This window comes from Euprymna scolopes, chromosome 30 (genome assembly GCF_053919585.1).
Source record: "Euprymna scolopes isolate OS-2025 chromosome 30, ASM5391958v1, whole genome shotgun sequence".
Lineage (NCBI taxonomy): Eukaryota > Metazoa > Mollusca > Cephalopoda > Sepiida > Sepiolidae > Euprymna > Euprymna scolopes.
The window spans coordinates 16,812,805-16,830,827 of NC_136511.1; positions in this window are offsets into that span (position 1 = coordinate 16,812,805).

An 18,023-nucleotide genomic window follows, 5' to 3' on the forward strand; every position below is an offset into this window, starting at 1 on the left:
TTCACAGAAATAAAGGAGCACCTTTCCTGTGGTTAATACTTGCATCTCTGAGATGCATAGATATTGGAGTATTTCCTCTAAGTTCCCCTTTACGTCTCAAACACCGAGTTTGTAAAGAAGTTGAGAACATAATTTCCCTATCTTTAATTGACCATTTAGATATCTATCTTGTGGTTCATACTAAAGAAATCTCTAGTTTTTTTTTTTTTTGTCTTCTATTTTATAAAGAGCGGTTGTCTTTTTTTTTTTTTTTTTTTTTTTTTTATCGGTTTCTCCAAACTGGGGATGGGGCATCCTGCCAAGTGCCAAACATTCAACCGCTATCTTATAAGAACCAATAGATTTTTTTTTTAAAGATTTTGCTGTATGTTTGTCCAGATAAAATTAAAACTTTTCATACAAATTTTTATAAAGAACAGTTGTTTCACTTAATTTTATTTTACTTCAAAGTTATCAGAAATCAAAGGGCCACTAACACTTCATCTCGATGTGAGAGACATTCATATTCAAAGGTTCAATTAAGTTCTCCATTACATATCAAACACTGAGTTATTGGAAGTTGAGAACATAATTTTCCGCTCCTCAATTGCCCATTTTCATATGTTGTATATCTTTCTTGTGGTTTCTTTGTCTTTCATCTAGTCTGGAGTATCCAGCTTCGTGTTATTACTTGAGGTGACATCACTTGGAGAAGGTGCACTATTATTCATAAAAACCGGTGTGGGTTAGGCATAGCGATGAGATCTTATTTGGGCATCAAATACTTTGTGCTTTCGAATATTTAGACAACATTTATTTGTAGAAAAAAATGCGAGGTTGTCCTGACAAACCCCTGTAGAAAGAAACCTTGGACACTCGAGGATAGTGTTTAGTACGTTTTAAAGTTCCTTCCAGTAGGCCTTTTATATATATAAGTAGCTATAATAAACTTCTAAAACACTTGTGGATATAAGTAGCTTAGTCCATAGACGAAATGAGATATTGTGGTGAATCTGTTTCATTTTACACTAGTTGAAGTTCTTAAATCTATATGGAACACATAGATATTCGAATATTCCATTAACGTTCTTTACGTTTCCGATGCCTTCGTTTAGTCTGAAGATAAAGGATTCCCCCCTGTAGAGGCAGCTTCGCGTGTAATTGTGAAGCAAGGGTTGAGCAATCCTCCCCAACCACACCTCATAAATCAGTACGGTTCGAGTTCAGGACGACCGGAAATAATGCCGAGATAAGCAGAGAGCACATTCAGCACCTGAATGAGTCACCCATTTAGTACTAAAGTTCAACGTTGCTTAACTTCGGTGATCCAGCGGGAACTGGTGTGTCAGCGTGAGTATGATGTACATCTCAAACCCTGAATGACTAAAGTTGCGAACATGATTTTCCTACATTTTAATCGACCATTTTAATTATATTATATTAATCCATCTTGCCTTTTGGTCTTACTGACTTCTAGGACAAAATTAATCTAGTCTACCAAAGCTTATGAGGAATTCTTCGTAAAAATTATTTATTTAAAAATAAATAAATGACTTGAGTGCCATCAGCTATAATCGAAACGGAAATCAAAACTTACGAAGAATTCTTGGCAAAATTATTTATTAACAGAAATGTAAGTACATAACGACCCGGATGTAAGCGTGACACAGAAAATAACACACGCGCTATTGTATTAATATATAGATGCTTTTTTTCTTTCTTTTTTTTTATTTTGAAATGCTCAAACATATATTCTGGTGCTACCAGATCAGGCTGCCTATTGGCTTTCTGAGACGAAATGCACCTACATCGATTTCTGTTTTTGTTTTCTATTCTATTTTGTAAAACTTAATTATGTTCTACAAAACAAAATCAACAGCCCCTTCCCTCCCCTCTTTCTTTTTCCTTCCCTACTTCCCGGTCCTGGATATGACCTTAAACTATATCTGATGGTGAGGTCCTGCTTTGGGGAGCGTGGAGCCACCCTTTAATTGCCATTGCTCCCAGGTCCACTCTGACCCGGAGTGGTAGTACCTGTTAGGGTCCCAATTATGGGTTAAATAGAAACTTTTTTGAAAAAAAAATCAAATGTTCTATTAAAAACTTTTTCTTCAAAATCACTGGATTCGGCATTAAATGACCTAGAAAGGGTTGATATGCCGTAAAACAAAAACAATAAATCAATCAATCAAATATATATTAGACATTGAAATCAAAATTTGAAGTTTTTTTTTTTTTTTTTTTTTTTTGCGGATAAATTGGATTCGGTTAATGTTCATAACATTTTTGTGAACATCTGCTTCTTAAATTGTTACCTGTTATTTTTTTTTTATTTTTTTTTTATTTTTTTTTTTTTTTTTTTTTTTTTTTTTTTTTTTTTTTTTTGCGACTTTTAAAAAAAATTCTTTTGGCGTAGGATATTTTATATTACTCCAATCCTGATGACTACAATCTGTGTGCCGTAGGATAAATTTAAAAAAAAGAGCTAAGACTGCTACTCATAAACGAACTGAAATGTCTAGGAGAATTACACTTCCAACAGGAAAGTTTAACGTCGAAGAATTTGTTGAGAATGCAAAAGAACACGCGAAAACTTGACAAATGTTTTTGATTAGAAACCTGTCTAAATGTTTGCATATTTTGATATTTGTTTTGTCAGTGAGAATAAAACTAAAACTGATTAAATATATCAAAGACTAAGTCACCAAACCGATTGCATCAACGCGCATGAAAACTGAGATTAACGAAATGTAAAGTTTATGATTTATAGAATTCTCAGTTTTAAACTGAACAAGCAGAGAGACACGACGTTGCCCCGGAATTGAATGATGAGCAACGAATGTTTCACACTCCCATATGTTTATTGTCATCAAAATCGGTGACATCGTCTTTTTTTTTTTTTTTTTTTTTTTTTTTTTTAATCGAATCTATTGTTTGCCTGTTCTAGTTGGGGATCATACAATGCTTGAATTTAAATTTACAATGCAACAGTCAAGTATCATGGTTCAATTGTGCTCTGAACAGAAACATTCATCTCAAACGCGCCACTGTCATACCAAAGAACCTACTGATTTTATGTGCCTGGCTTTACTGCTTGTGCGGTAATAATGGCTTGAATTAAAGTTTAAAATGAAAAGGTGAAGTATTATGGTGCAATTGGGCTTTAAACAGAAACATTTATTTCGGGCGTTCCCCTGTCCTATCAAAGAATCTGCTACTAAACTCATATTTGGTACATGTTATTTTTTTATTTTTATTTTTTTAACAAATTTTTAAGCTTCTCAAATTCACATGTGATGTTAGGCTGTGTAAGATGTAAAATTTCATAAAAATCAGCCCGGCCGTTTTCGAGTTCATAGGGAACAAAATTACAGGCACACATATACACATTTGATTTTATTTAATAGTAGAGATAAGATAAAAAAAAAATAATCACAAAAGAATTTGTACAACGAATACAGCACATGGGACGCAGGATGATTACTGTGTTTGAATTTGTAAAACGTACGATATTAATTTTTTGTGATTAATAGAGGAAACGAAGATGCTGATTTCATCTACGAAGGATAAAGTCACAAAATGGAATTACGGCTATAATACCAGAGATTATCGGTGTGTAATGGCCATGACACTGGGAACATTTTGTTTTAAAATAGAAAATGATTTTACCCTTTTTTTTTTTCTCTCATAATTCTGACAAACGAATTTGTCTATCGAATAGAGTTCATGCAGCGCAGAAAGACGACAGTCTGCATTTGAATTCTTGTCAAAATACATTTGCATTTATTTTTCAATTCAGAGAGATTATATCAATTGATTAGGATCAAATACAATGATGTATTGACCTTTGAACTTCTATTAAACAAGGATACAAGCGTCTGATGGCTATACTGAACCTGTTCCCTTTGTTCGGATCTTTTAATGAATAGAATTAGTCTGATAATTCTAGTCAGTTCCTTTTGTTCGGCGGATCGGGGTTAGGGTTAGGGTTAAGCTTCCGGTGAATATGACCAGTTTAATGATTCTAACGAGACTGGATCGCTGTCTTAGATTCCACTTTAGATCGCGGATGGTACATTTTTTTTTTTTTTTTTTTTTAGAGGTACTGACACGATAGTTCACCATTTAGAGATTTTGTCGTATAATTCGATCTTTTCGATAAATTCCGAAATGAAAACCCCCGTGACTTTGGTCCATTAGTCGCCGCTCAGATTGCGTGCAGCTTTCGAGTTCGATCGATAGGCTCTTAATTAAGAGATTACACCTAGGATTTTGAGATTGCCAAAGTTTTCAGAACATATTTTATTTATCGGCCTGCCATGGCCCGGGTTAATTTAGAACTAGAAGATGAGGATAATAGTCCACAAATAATTAAAAAAATAAAATAAAAAATGAGAATAATTGTCTGGATAAAGCAAATAATACAAATATAAGCAGTACTTTTTTTTTTTTAATTTAAAGGTGCCTTTCTCATAGGAATAAGGTCTTATATCTGTTATCTTTCTAGCATATCACCCCTCTTGGGTTATTAAATGCTGATTCGTTTATGTATCTGATGTAAAAAGTGCATCAAAGTTAACATAGAAACATTCTGATCCACATCTGACATCAATTGAAATGAATGGCTCTCGTCTTCAGGAGGCCTCAAGTTTTGACAAGCTTCTGGGCTTGATCATTACTCCTGATCTTAAATGGAACACGTACATCAAATCTGTTGCCAAGGCCGCTGGAAAAATGGTGGGATCTTTCTATCGATCCGGTAAATATCTCACTGCTGATGCTATTCTCTATCTATATAAGAGCCAGGTACATCCAAGGATGGAATACTGTTGCCACATCTGGGCAGGAGCTGCTAGAAAGGACTTGTTCTGCCTTGATAGAGTTCAAAATAGACTTCGTAGCCTCGTAGGAGATGTCCTTTTCTCCTCCTTGCAACCTCTATCTCACAGAAGAGATGTTGCGAGTTTGTCTCTGATGTATCGTTATTTTCATGGAAAGTGGTCGACTGAGCTTCAATCTATGGTTCCCCCCTCGCCAAACTTTCACAAGAAACACACGTCTAGCTGTAAACACTATCAATAATTCCCCCCACTCTTTATCTGTGCCTAAACCTAAACGTAGATTCCATGAACAAAGCTTCTTTCTTAGAACTGCACGCCTGTGGAATTGTCTTCCGTTTTCCTGCTTTCCGGCTGACTACAATATGGTTGTGTTCAAGTCTAACGTAAATAAGTTCTTGATGAGCCGTTCCATATAAGTTATCAAATTTACCAGATTTTCATTACTAATGATTACTATATTGCCCAATTTCTACTGTACACTCTTTAACCCTTATCCTTGAGTGGCCCCTGGGCCTTGATAATGTGGTGATGCCTATGTAAAAAAAAAAAAAGGTAAAAACTCGCAACAAGTATTTTTTTGGTCCCATGGCAAAAGGATGGTGGACCTGTAAATTCGTTCATCCGTTCATCCGTTCGCACTTTTCTCAATAACTACGCCTTGAAATTTTTTGAAATTTGGACAAACATTAAACATGATATGAGTAAAAAAGTAACAGAACGGATTTTCTGGGAAAGCTTAGAATGCAGACTGGGAAGATTTAACACATCGTTGGACGAAGTGAATGACAACCAGGAAAAGCATTTACTTACCAGATGTTAGGAATGGAAGGCTGCTATAATTCTCATTAAATGGTTGGAACATCTTAAAATGTTATCACAACCTTCACTGCTACCGATTATAGTCGGCGAATCAGTAGGTGTATCAGAATTTTTGTAGGAATTTTTGACACCCCTAACACGAAACTGCGAATAAAATATTAAAAAAAAACTCGTAATTTCTCTTTTAAAAGTGGGTTGTTTATTTTCTTTATGGATTATACTTCCAAAATAAACTATTAAAGTTGTATAAAAAGTAATAGAAATATTATTTTTTATTAAAAAAAACAAACATTGTTTACGTAATGAAATCAATTGAATTTTACGAGTTAAATATTTTTCAATTTTCAAATTTTAAAAATCTATCAAAATTTTTCTATTGATTCAATTTTTATATTTTTAGGGTCAATGTGTAATTCATGGTCAATGTGTAATTAGACAAACGTTTTTTTTTTTAAATTCACGTCCCCCATTTATAAATGTCTATTAAAAAGTCAATAATTAATTTACTCACCAAAGTTTTATATTTCACAAATTGAAGATAAAAGATCAATAAATAATATATTCAAATTTAAAACAAAAAAGAAGTGTTTTTTAGAAATTTACCTGTAAAGTCCGAAGTTTAAAAACTTTGTTCAAAAAACACTTTTTTTCTTTTAAAAGTGGGTTGTTTATTTTCTTTATGGATTATACTTCCAAAATAAACTATTAAATTTGTTTTAAAAAGTAATAGAAATGTTATTTTTTTATTTTTTAAAAGACAGTAATGAAATTAATTCAATTTTACGAGTTCAGTATTTTTTAATTTTTAAACTTTAAAAAATCTATCAAAATTTTTCTATTGATTCTATTTTTACAATATTTTCAGGGTCAATGTGAAATTTTATGCTCTTTCCAATAAATCGAATATAATATTTTAGACAAACGTTTTTTTTTTAATTCACGCCCGCCCCATTTTGAAATCGCTATTAAAAGTAAATAATTAATTTACTCACCAAAGTTTTATATATCACAAATTGAAGATAAAAGATCAATAAATAATATATTCTAATTTAAAACAAAAAAGTAGTGTTTTTTAGAAATTTACCTGTAAAGTCCGAAGTTTAAAACATTTTTCTTTTAAATCACGTAGTTTTTTTGTTGTTTTTTTTCTGTTTTGTTTTTGTTTTGTTTTTTAATGGAACCTTGTTCCTTGCTCCTTTAATTGAAAAAAATTAGGGTTTGAATTACATTTTTCGAGTAATAAGCTTGGAAAAACAGGGGGTCGAATTATTCGATATTTTTCACAAAGTTTCTGACACACCTAGCGAATCAGTCTAAGAATTGGGGCAGTGGAATTTCCATCATAAACTGAATTAAATCCGACAGAAAAGGGTTATAAAGCGAGGTGGGTCGGCTCCAAAACAGTCATTATTACATAGTGAAGTGGGAGGTGTTAAAACAGTCTTATTGTATTGAGAGGTGCGAGGATATTGTTCTTCTTTTAACAACTGTTTTAAACGGATAAATCATATGTATTATTATTTAGCCAGGAGGATATGATATCGACTTATAAACTGAGTCATGTTGTATCATAGAGTTATCACACGGGTATATATTACAGTTCATATTTTCATAAGGTATCATTTTTTTATAAGAATAATATTGTTACATGATAAGGACTGTCCCCTTTTCATGTAATTATAAAAATAGAGAGATTTAGTTAAAATGAGAATGAAATAGAATAGATGAAATTCGAACCTCGTAATTTAGGTTTAGAAATAAATTACGAGAGAGAATTAGAAAATGGAATGTAAAAAAAACAAACCACTGTTTAGCTTAGAGATAAAATAGTTTGAAGAAAAGAATGTGCATTGTCAATTCTGTTATGAAAATTCAATTGAAGAATGCAACTATAAGATAATTTAATAAACATGTTTTTAACATATTGGAAATATAGGTTACTGAGAATATAGGTTAAAATTCCTTTTGTAAACAAAGGAAAAAGTTTTGGACACGCATTTCCAGAACACGTGAAAGAAGACACATGTTTTAACATGTGTATGACGTCATGGAAAATGGGAAGTTCTCGATATAGCTAGAAACTTTAGAGTTAAGTGGGGAGAAACTGAGGGAGAGTCTGGGAGAGAGTCAGAGGGAGTCTGAGGACGACAGACGATAGTCTGGAGTTGGGAGTCGAACGTCTAGAAGCGAGACGGTCACTTTTGAAACATAGAATGTGAAACTTTTAATTCCTGGAAGCAAAGCCACCTTCCGATTCATGGAAATAAACCTGTCATGTGTTTTTATAAACGTCGTCTTTGTGTTGTAATTCTACCAAAAGGTATAGTGGAAATTGTCATTATATGTCTTATGTATATCATGTGGGTTAAAATGTCTTTACATACACATCTCATATCTACAATGTCTCTACTACTAAGACTGTCTCAACACTCAAAGAGCTTCAACACTTCTAAGTATGAACATTTAATATAGATGAATCTCGTCATAACACGAACACACAACAACATCACTTGTAATAAGACTCCCTCTTAATAAGACTCTAGCATGCACTTTTAATAACAATTCATAACAACGAACAATAACAACAAAAAGAATAATAATAATAATAATAATAATAATTATATAACAATATATGCTTCATACCTTTCTTTCTTCCAGAGTTCTATCTTCACTGCTGAGCTCCGTGATGAAATATGAAACGACCAACCATAACCAATTGAGACCTCTGTTCCTCCTTCTTTTGTGAAACCAGAGAACAAAACTTATAGGAATGATAAGGTCTTATATCTGTTATCTTTCTCATAGAAATGATAAGGTCTTATATCTGTTATCTTTCTCATAGGAATGATAAGGTCTTATATCTGTTATCTTTCTCATAGAAATGATAAGGTCTTATATCTGTTATCTTTCTCATAAGAATGATAAGGTCTTATATCTGTTATCTTTCTCATAGAAATGATAAGGTCTTATATCTGTTATCTTTCTCATAGGAATGATAAGGTCTTATATCTGTTAGCTTTCTCATAGGAATGATAAGGTCTTATATCTGTTATCTTTCTCATAGAAATGATAAGGTCTTATATCTGTTATCTTTCTCATAGGAATGATAAGGTCTTATATCTGTTATCTTTCTCATAGGAATGATAAGGTCTTATACCTGTTATCTTTCTCATAGGAATGATAAGGTCTTATATCTGTTAGCTTTCTCATAGAAATGATAAGGTCTTATATCTGTTATCTTTCTCATAGAAATGATAAGGTCTTATATCTGTTATCTTTCTCATAGGAATGATAAGGTCTTATATCTGTTATCTTTCTCATAGGAATGATAAGGTCTTATATCTGTTATCTTTCTCATAGGAATGATAAGGTCTTATACCTGTTATCTTTCTCATAGGAATGATAAGGTCTTATATCTGTTATCTTTCTCATAGGAATGATAAGGTCTTATATCTGTTATCTTTCTCATAGGAATGATAAGGTCTTATATCTGTTATCTTTCTCATAGAAATGATAAGGTCTTATATCTGTTATCTTTCTCATAGGAATGATAAGGTCTTATATCTGTTATCTTTCTCATAGGATGATAAGGTCTTATATCTGTTATCTTTCTCATAGAAATGATAAGGTCTTATATCTGTTATCTTTCTCATAGAAATGATAAGGTCTTATATCTGTTATCTTTCTCATAGGAATGATAAGGTCTTATATCTGTTATCTTTCTCATAGGAATGATAAGGTCTTATACCTGTTATCTTTCTAGCATATCACCCCTCTTGGGTTATTAAATGCTGATTCCTTTATGTATCTGATGTAAAAAGTGCATCAAAGTTAACATAGAAAAGAGGTAAAAACTCGCAACAAGTATTTTTGGTCCCATGGCAAAAGGATGGTGGACCTGTAAATTGACCCTTGTCCGTTCATCCGTTCATCCGTTCGTACGTTTCTCAATAACTCCGCCTTGGAATTTTTTGAAATTTGGACAAACATTAAACATGATATGAGTAAAAAAGTAACAGAGCGGATTTTCTGGGAAAGCTTAGAATGCAGACTCTAACATGCACTTTTAATAACAATTCATAACAACGAACAATAACAACAAAAAGAAGAAAAAGAATAATAATTATAATAATAATAATAATAATAATAATTATATAACAATATATGCTTCATACCTTTCTTTCTTCCAGAGTTCTATCTTCACTTCTGAGCTCCGTGATGAAATATGAAACGACCAACCATAACCAATTGAGACCTCTGTTCCTCCTTCTTTTGTGAAACCAGAGAACAAAACTTTGTTTTTAAAATATAAATTTATTTCAGTGTCTCAAATGGTCTTCACAAGAGTCTACATTTTGTCTACATGTTTATTCTTTACAACCTCGCTTCCTGGCTTCAAGTACGTCTATTCACTTTCGTGACTAAACTCCAACTTTCTCCGATCCTAAACTTCCTGGCCTCAGTTCCGTTACGTCATCATTCAAAAAGCACACGTATCCCTTACGTGTGACCTTATCACGTCTGCCTGCCCAAAGTCATTTTGTTTATTTAACTTACCTAATTTATGTAAACATCCTCAGCTAAAACCCATTGTTACACGTTATTCTATAAACAATAAATAACTCCCAATATAAACTATTTAAGAATATCATTGAATAGGTAAAGAGATACAGATAGATCGATAATAACTAATTAACTTTGAACAATATTAATTATCTAACAAAAGGTTAACAGTACCGTTACTATATGTGAAACTGAACTGTACTCCTTGGATAACAAGGAGGATCAGGGAGTATTAACTAGGTCTACTTCAAAAAGAATGCACCATAAGAGAACAAAACATCAATGTGTCACCAACTGACAAAACACCAGACGAACGTCTTATAATCGTAAACGACAGAATTTTAGTGTGCTTTCAGGAATTTTTTATAAGAGTAAAAGGGTCCGATAATGTTTCAGTTCGACGCTTATGTATTCTATTTTTTTTTTTTTTTTCATTTTGAGACGACCTAAATGGTTGGGTGCAAATAGTGTATAAAAGTAAAATAAGTTTGGGATGCCATGAAGCAGGTCGGGGTCAATAAGTGTTGCGTAATGCATGACTTACGCATGCGACGGCACCCCTGTCCATCCTGTCGGGTTACGGAATCAAGAAAGTTAAGAGACAGGATATTAGGACAGTGACAGATACGAAAAGGATGAGTTGGAAAGCTTAGGCGAATTTTCATTTTATCTATTTATTGGTAGTCGACAGAAAGAGAGAACGGAAGGTGAAAATTACAGTTGGTGTCAGGATTTGGCAAGAAGAATGGCGAACAAATATTTATATTTAAAAAAAAAAAACGCTCATGAATGAATTAAGTTTGTATTCTCTTATTGAATAAATGAGCCAATCTATATTTACAAATATATAGTTTTTATGATTCTATTTCCCATTCCTATTGTTCTCCTATAGAAGCTCCAAGTACACTTGTTGAGCTTTATATTGTCCAGATAAGTCTCCTCTTATAGAATTGAGCTCACTCTTTTCTTCTAATGCACTAAACTTATATATATATATATATATATATATATATATATATATATATATATATATATACTAGCAAAAGTACCCGTCATTGACTGGGTTCAAAACAGCCTACAGAAAATGGACTCTGATTTATGAAAGTATGATAGGTTACGAAAATGAAAGGGTTGTAAAGAGATAGCTTCGAATTTGGGGGTATCAAAACCAAAGCAAAATATTATGAAAGTAAAAATAAAATAGATAAACACCATAATTTATTATACCATACCTGGTCACACTGAAACACGTATCACAATATTCTGTGGATCTATATTAAAAAAAAAACTTGTTAAACTTTGTGACATATTTCCATTCTATAGAGGTCAGGCGCGAACGAACACACCATAATTTTATTATACCATATTTCTTTAAACTGAAACATAATTATCAAAGTATACTTACGCAGATAGATATCAAAAGTCTTTATTAAAGTTTGTGCCTATTTCCATTCTATGGAGGACAGGCGCGAACGCAGATCAGACAATTTTATTATACCATCCCTATTTAAGTAAAAACATACTTATCAAATTATTATTATGTACATCTATATAAAAAAAAACGTTTGTTTTTTTTTTGTTTGTTTTTTTTCCATACTTTGTGGACCAGGCCCGAACGCAGACCCCACAATTTTAATGAACCACCGTTCTGCCAGATCAAACATACCCATTCCTGTGTCTCGATACATCTTCTATCATTATATGTATTCAGTTTTCTATTCGTGACCACACACACACACACACACACACACACACACACGGTATTTATTTGCTCCCCACCGAGCAAATTAGGCACAAGGCCGATTTTTAATGTGAGGAGTGAAGGGGAAATGGGGACCAACTCCCCGGGGAATAGGGGAGCTGGATAGTGACAATTGGTATGAAGGGTTGCCCCTACATTGACCAAGGTCTTATCTGTGGGGTCGCCCCCACATAGGGTCTTTGCTTGCAGTATCTGCCGGAATAGATACTACACTTTGATCTTAGCCCGAAGGCCACGGAGGTGGCCTAGTCGTGACCAGACACACACACACACATTCAACTTTATATTATAGATATATGTATAAAATTTTTAAAATAACTTATTGAAGCGTATTTTACGACCAGCCAACGCCGAGTGCACCGCCACTATCTCAGCATAAATTTTTTTTTTATATACAGTGATCACCACTTATCAAGGCCCGGAAGCCATTCAGGGATAAGGGTTATTGCAAGTACATTACGTTAGTGTGGAGATTTGATGAAGTGTTTAATAAAGGGGGCGGTTCATTAGGAATTTGTTAACATTGGACTTGAACACATCCAAGTTGTAGTCCGGAGGGAAGCAGGCAGTATGATAGAGTTCCACAGGCGTGCAGCTCTAAGAAAGAAGCTTTGTTCATGGAATCCGCGTTTTGATTTAGGCACAGATATAGAGTGGGGGAAATTTTTCACAGTGGATTCAGCTAGACGGGTGTTTTTCGTGAAAGATTGGCGAGGGGGGGCAGGGATTGGAGTTCAGACGAGCACCTGCCATGAAAATAACGATAAAACAAGGATAGGCTCGCAACGTCTCTTCTGTGGGAGAGGGGTTGCAGGGTAGAGAAAAGGGCATCCCCCACTAAACCACGAAGTCTATTTTGTACTCTGTCAAGGCAGGATAGGCTGTTTGTGGCAGCTCCTGCCCAGATATGGCAACAGTATTCCATCCTTGGACGTACTTGGCTTTTATATAGATAGAGAATTGCATCAGTAGTGAGATATTTTCTGGAGCGGTAGAAGGATCCCACCATCTTTCCAGCGACCTTGGCAACAGGCTTGATGTACGTGTTCCATTTCAGATCAGGAGTAAAGGTCAAACCCAGAAGCTTGTCAAAACATTTTTACACATAGGAATGGAAACAAATTTGTTGAACGGCAAAAATAATGTTACTAATAGTTATCAGAATGATCGTATAGTTAAGTATTAACAACAAAAGTGATAGTTTTAAATAATTATAACAAACCTCCCCACGAGGACAGAGTTAGAGACAATGCCGCCTTTTAATGTGGAGTAAATTCCGCCCCCCCCCCTTTTTAAAAAATGGCATGCTGGATTGGGACAAAAAATACATATAAAAATAAAAATAAAATTAATATTAATTAATATAAAAATAAGAATTGAAATTGTTTTTTTTTTTGTTTTTTTTTTTTTTGTTTTTTACACGGTGGTCACCACTTATCAAGGCCCGGAAGCCACTCAGGGATAAGGGTTATTGCAAGTACAGTACGTTAATGTGGAGATTTGATGAAGTGGTTACTTAAGGGGGCGGTTCATTAGGAATTTGTTAACGTTGGACTTGAAGACATCCAAGTTGTAGTCAGGTGGGAAGCAGGCAGACGGTCCTGAAGGAATTCTCATTCATTAACCAAAGACAAAATAGGATGTGCAGTATTAAAGTATCGTAAGTATAGTAAAGTATTAATAAGTTTTAAATAATGATAATAAACCTCCCCACGAGGGCAGAGTTAGAAACAATGTCGTTGGTTGATAATGAAAATTGGCAATCTCTGCAATTTGCAAAGTAGCATCTTTGAAGTTTTAGTACTTTCCGAGACATTTGCGTAATGCCAAAATATTGTAATAAATATTTAATGTTTTCTATTTTCTATTGTTTTACTCATTTGTAAACTATACATCACCTTTTAAACTTTTTAAATATCTTTCGATATTCATTGAAACAGTTTTAATGAAAATATTTTATTATTTTCTCTCAATCTGTTTTTATCGATCGTGATCGTGCCTAACCCTTTAAAGGTTTATACTGTTGGACAAATGCTACACCGCATCGAGACTGGTGATAGTCTCAAACAATACCCTCCCATTACCGGTAATGGTAGGGGATGCAGCTTCTTGCTGCTTCGGTTTCTTGAAGAACAAATAGCTTCTTTATATTTCATTCCCTATCAAAGACGGTTACGTTTCCAACACGTTTCCCAGTTCAGCAAGATCAACATGCCACACTTCTAGTTCAATTTTTGACCACAGTTCCCGATGATTGTCTAGCGAATGCCCATAGTCCACTCGGGTATGATGATCACGCTGCGATAATGGTAGAAATCGCCCTTAATTCTCGACCCAAAATTGAAGAGCCATTGTTCAAAACGAAATGTTATTATAGGAAGGCCAACTGGGAAGCCACCAGGGATCTAATCAGAGATGTCCCATGAGGAAATACTTTTCCTCTTCCCGTTGAACAGTGCGCAAATGAGACCACTGAGTTGGCTCAAAACGGCAATTTAAGCACATGTTCCCACGCGGAAATTCTAAAGCAACCCCCACTCTCCCCAACCGTTTACTTCTAATTGTACAGCTGCCATTGCCATTTCAAAGGTACAAACCTCTAAAGGTTTATACTACTGGACAAATGCTACACCGCATCGAGACTGGTGATAGTCTCAAATAATACCCTCCTATTATTTTTAATGTTGGGGGATGAATCTCCTTGCTGCTTCTGTTGCTTGGAAACTTGAGTAAAAAGTACCGGTCAAGATTCTGTTCTTTACAATCAGCACGACAGGTGCGCGGCCAGGAACTGACAAAGTACCGTTCAGACTGAGGTACGCCCCGGGGTATTACCTACGATGGCCACCCTTCCAGGTATTACAACCCGGCTTTCGGGTGGGGCAAGTTTATTGCTTATTGCCTGAGGTTCCCCTAGCGGAGAATGCCGATGGGGATGCCCAGAAAATGTCAAAGTTGTCAGGACATCCCCACTTTTCTTTTTGTCATTCAGACTCCAGGGAACACAACCTGTTATTGGCAGTGAGTCAATATCAAAGGAAAGTACTGTAATACCAATAATTGTCGGAGTACTAGGCATAGTTTGAAAACTCCTGGAGAAATGTTTGAATTATTGGAATACAGCACTGATTAAAACAATTGAAATATTAATGGAATTCCTCAAGTGTGGAAACCAACCCACAGAAACCAGTAACGCCGAGATACTAGCAACAAATTGGAAGAGAACTATAATAAGAAATACAGTATGTCCCAAAATAAACTATTCATTTTTATGCTAATTTATATTTAAAAGAAGGATGGTTAATTTTGGGACACCTCTATAGAAAGATCATTACAAGAATCGAGGGAAGTGACACGATGAAAATGACGTCGTCAGTATCATTTCTAGTTATAATCATATAATATAACGCCAACAATGGGTTCTTTGATATGACAGGGGCGCGTTCGAAATGGATTTTTCTGTTTAAAGCACAATGGCAATCAAGCCATCATCGTCGCACAATCAGTAAATCCAGCTATATAAAACAACAGCATGTTCTTTGATGTAACAGGGGCGCGTCTGGTAGGAATGTTTCTACTTAGAGCACAATTTAAGCATGATACTTAATTTTTGCAGTTTAAAACTTTAAAGCAAGCTATTATATATAAAGGTAATTTTATAAAATCAACAATAGTTTCTCTACAGTGCAATATAGACTACAATGTATTGTAGACTAAGTCACTTCGACGATGCATGTGAAGCTTCTTTCTGATCCACCGCGATAGATCCCCCAACTAGAGCAAGGTCTCCCTGCTAATTAATATTTAAAAGAAGGATTGTTAATTTGCAGAGAGCTCGATAGAAAAATTATTACACAAATCGATGGACTGACACGATGGAAAATGAAGTCATTAGTATCATTTCTAGTTGTAAAATCAATTCAAACATTAAAAAATCAAAATCGAAAAATAATATTGAGAAAACTGACGCGGCCAAAATGAAGTCATTCGTATAATTTCTAGTTATAACATCAATTCAAGCATTAAAACATTAAATCGAAACACTCGTATTGATCATTGATTGCCTTGAATGGAGAAGATGGAAGTGAATTTTTAAATCAACATGAGGGGATAATTAAAAGAGGGATCATATGCGTTAATGCATAACATTGCTAAGTTAGAAACGAAGTGGAGAAAAAAAAAATTAAACTGATAAAATATTGGTTAAAAAGAATTCCAATCGTTTATATTTAAAGTTATTTTTATGTTATATTTATTCCACACAAAATTAACACCTATTACTCGACACACGCGCGAACCTCTCACCCACATTTGCTAAAATGTTGACCGTGAACAATATTTGACTTCAACTACTTTGTCAAACATTAGCGGAAATTTTCATTGGAAGATGAAGCAATCGGATATGCAAATATGGCAAACATGAACTGCGTATGAAAGTATAAAATTGAAGAGTTTGTTGAGTAAAACGGTGAAACGGAACGAAACATAACAAGGTAACGCATGCGGGCTTCTTGCTGCTTAGTGGCAGCTTCACGAATGAAGTGTTTTTTTTTTTTGTTTTTTTTTTTCTAAACGTTAAATAATGTTGGTTTTGTGTTAATTATTATTTCTCTCCAAACACTTCCGTTTTCATTTTAAACTTGTCTTTACTGGCTATGGATATGCGAAATTAGAATAGTCTCAAATGCATCTTTAAATACTTATAGGTTTACATTTGCAAACATTTATTCCAACGTTGTCCGAATACAATATTTAATACGTATAAACAGTAAACTAAAACTCGAAAGTGCAATGGTCGAACCTTTGTGACAATTTTAACAATGTTTAAACCCGCCAGAAATAGTGAAATTCTAATACTACCATTTTTTTTTTCTTTTTTTTTTTTCAGATGGCCAGCAGTGTAGCAGCTGACGTAGACTATTCGGTTGTACCCGGAGGAAGACTTTTATATGGTTTAATAAGAAAGAATGATCTAAATGAGATCCGTTCAGTCATGGACCCCTTGCCGATCCGTACTCGGCAGTCGATTGTCTGCCAAAAGGTCAAGAATAAAAGTCTACTCGGATATGCCTGTGAACTAGGCTTAACAAACATCGTGAAATATCTCTTGGACGAATGTGGAGCTGATATCTCTGAGCGATACCAGTTTGATAACACTTGGTTATCACCATTGCGAGTCTCCATCAATTATCTTGATGGTGCTACGTTCAGTTTATTGCTCCAACGTGGAGCTGTTGCCGCTGACGTATACGAGGCCATCAGGTGTGTTAAGTACGTCTCCAGAAAGAAATATTTCGATGTGCTCTCTATTTTAAGAAAGTATATCGATGAAATTAAATCGATACAATTTGTCTACGATCTTCGCGATTTACTTGCCTATCTTGAGGATATGAGTTTAAATGATGTGAAGCCATTTTTATCTGCAGTAGCCGCTGGAAATATTGACAAAATGAAAACGTGTCTGCCATATTGCATAGACCCAAAGGCAACTAACGATTTCGAAGAAAACGCCTTGTGCATAGCCATCTTGAATGAGAAGAACAATGCCGCGCAATTTCTGTTGAACTATAAAATCTTCTCGCTCAAAGATTATGCGCGTGCTCTAGAGATGTGCGGAGCGAAATTTATAGTACTTGAATTGCGCTTGGACAAGGGGATGCAATGTTGGAGGAAAGCGGTAAGAATTCGAACCCAACATTCGTTCGGCGTTTCCGATGAATTCCAGAGTGTACCAACTGATTCGGGGTTGAAATTGAGCTGCGAAGAACTCGATACTCTTGAGAATACTCCTACCAAGCTTCATGCCCACGCATTGCTAGTCTTTCGTCATTTACTTTCTCCAACCAGCCAGATTCTCACGAATACATTTTTGAGGGTTGCACAACATCCCAACACTCAAAAGGACTTTGTGCGAACGATTAAGCTACTCTGTGGACTTGTTGAATTGGACTTTTTTCCTGTTGTCGGCTCTGATTCTCCTGACCGTATGGCTATTGACGCCTTCGAAAAGTTACTTCGCAGCCACCTTGAATGCGATTCCTCAAACAAAGATGAGCTTT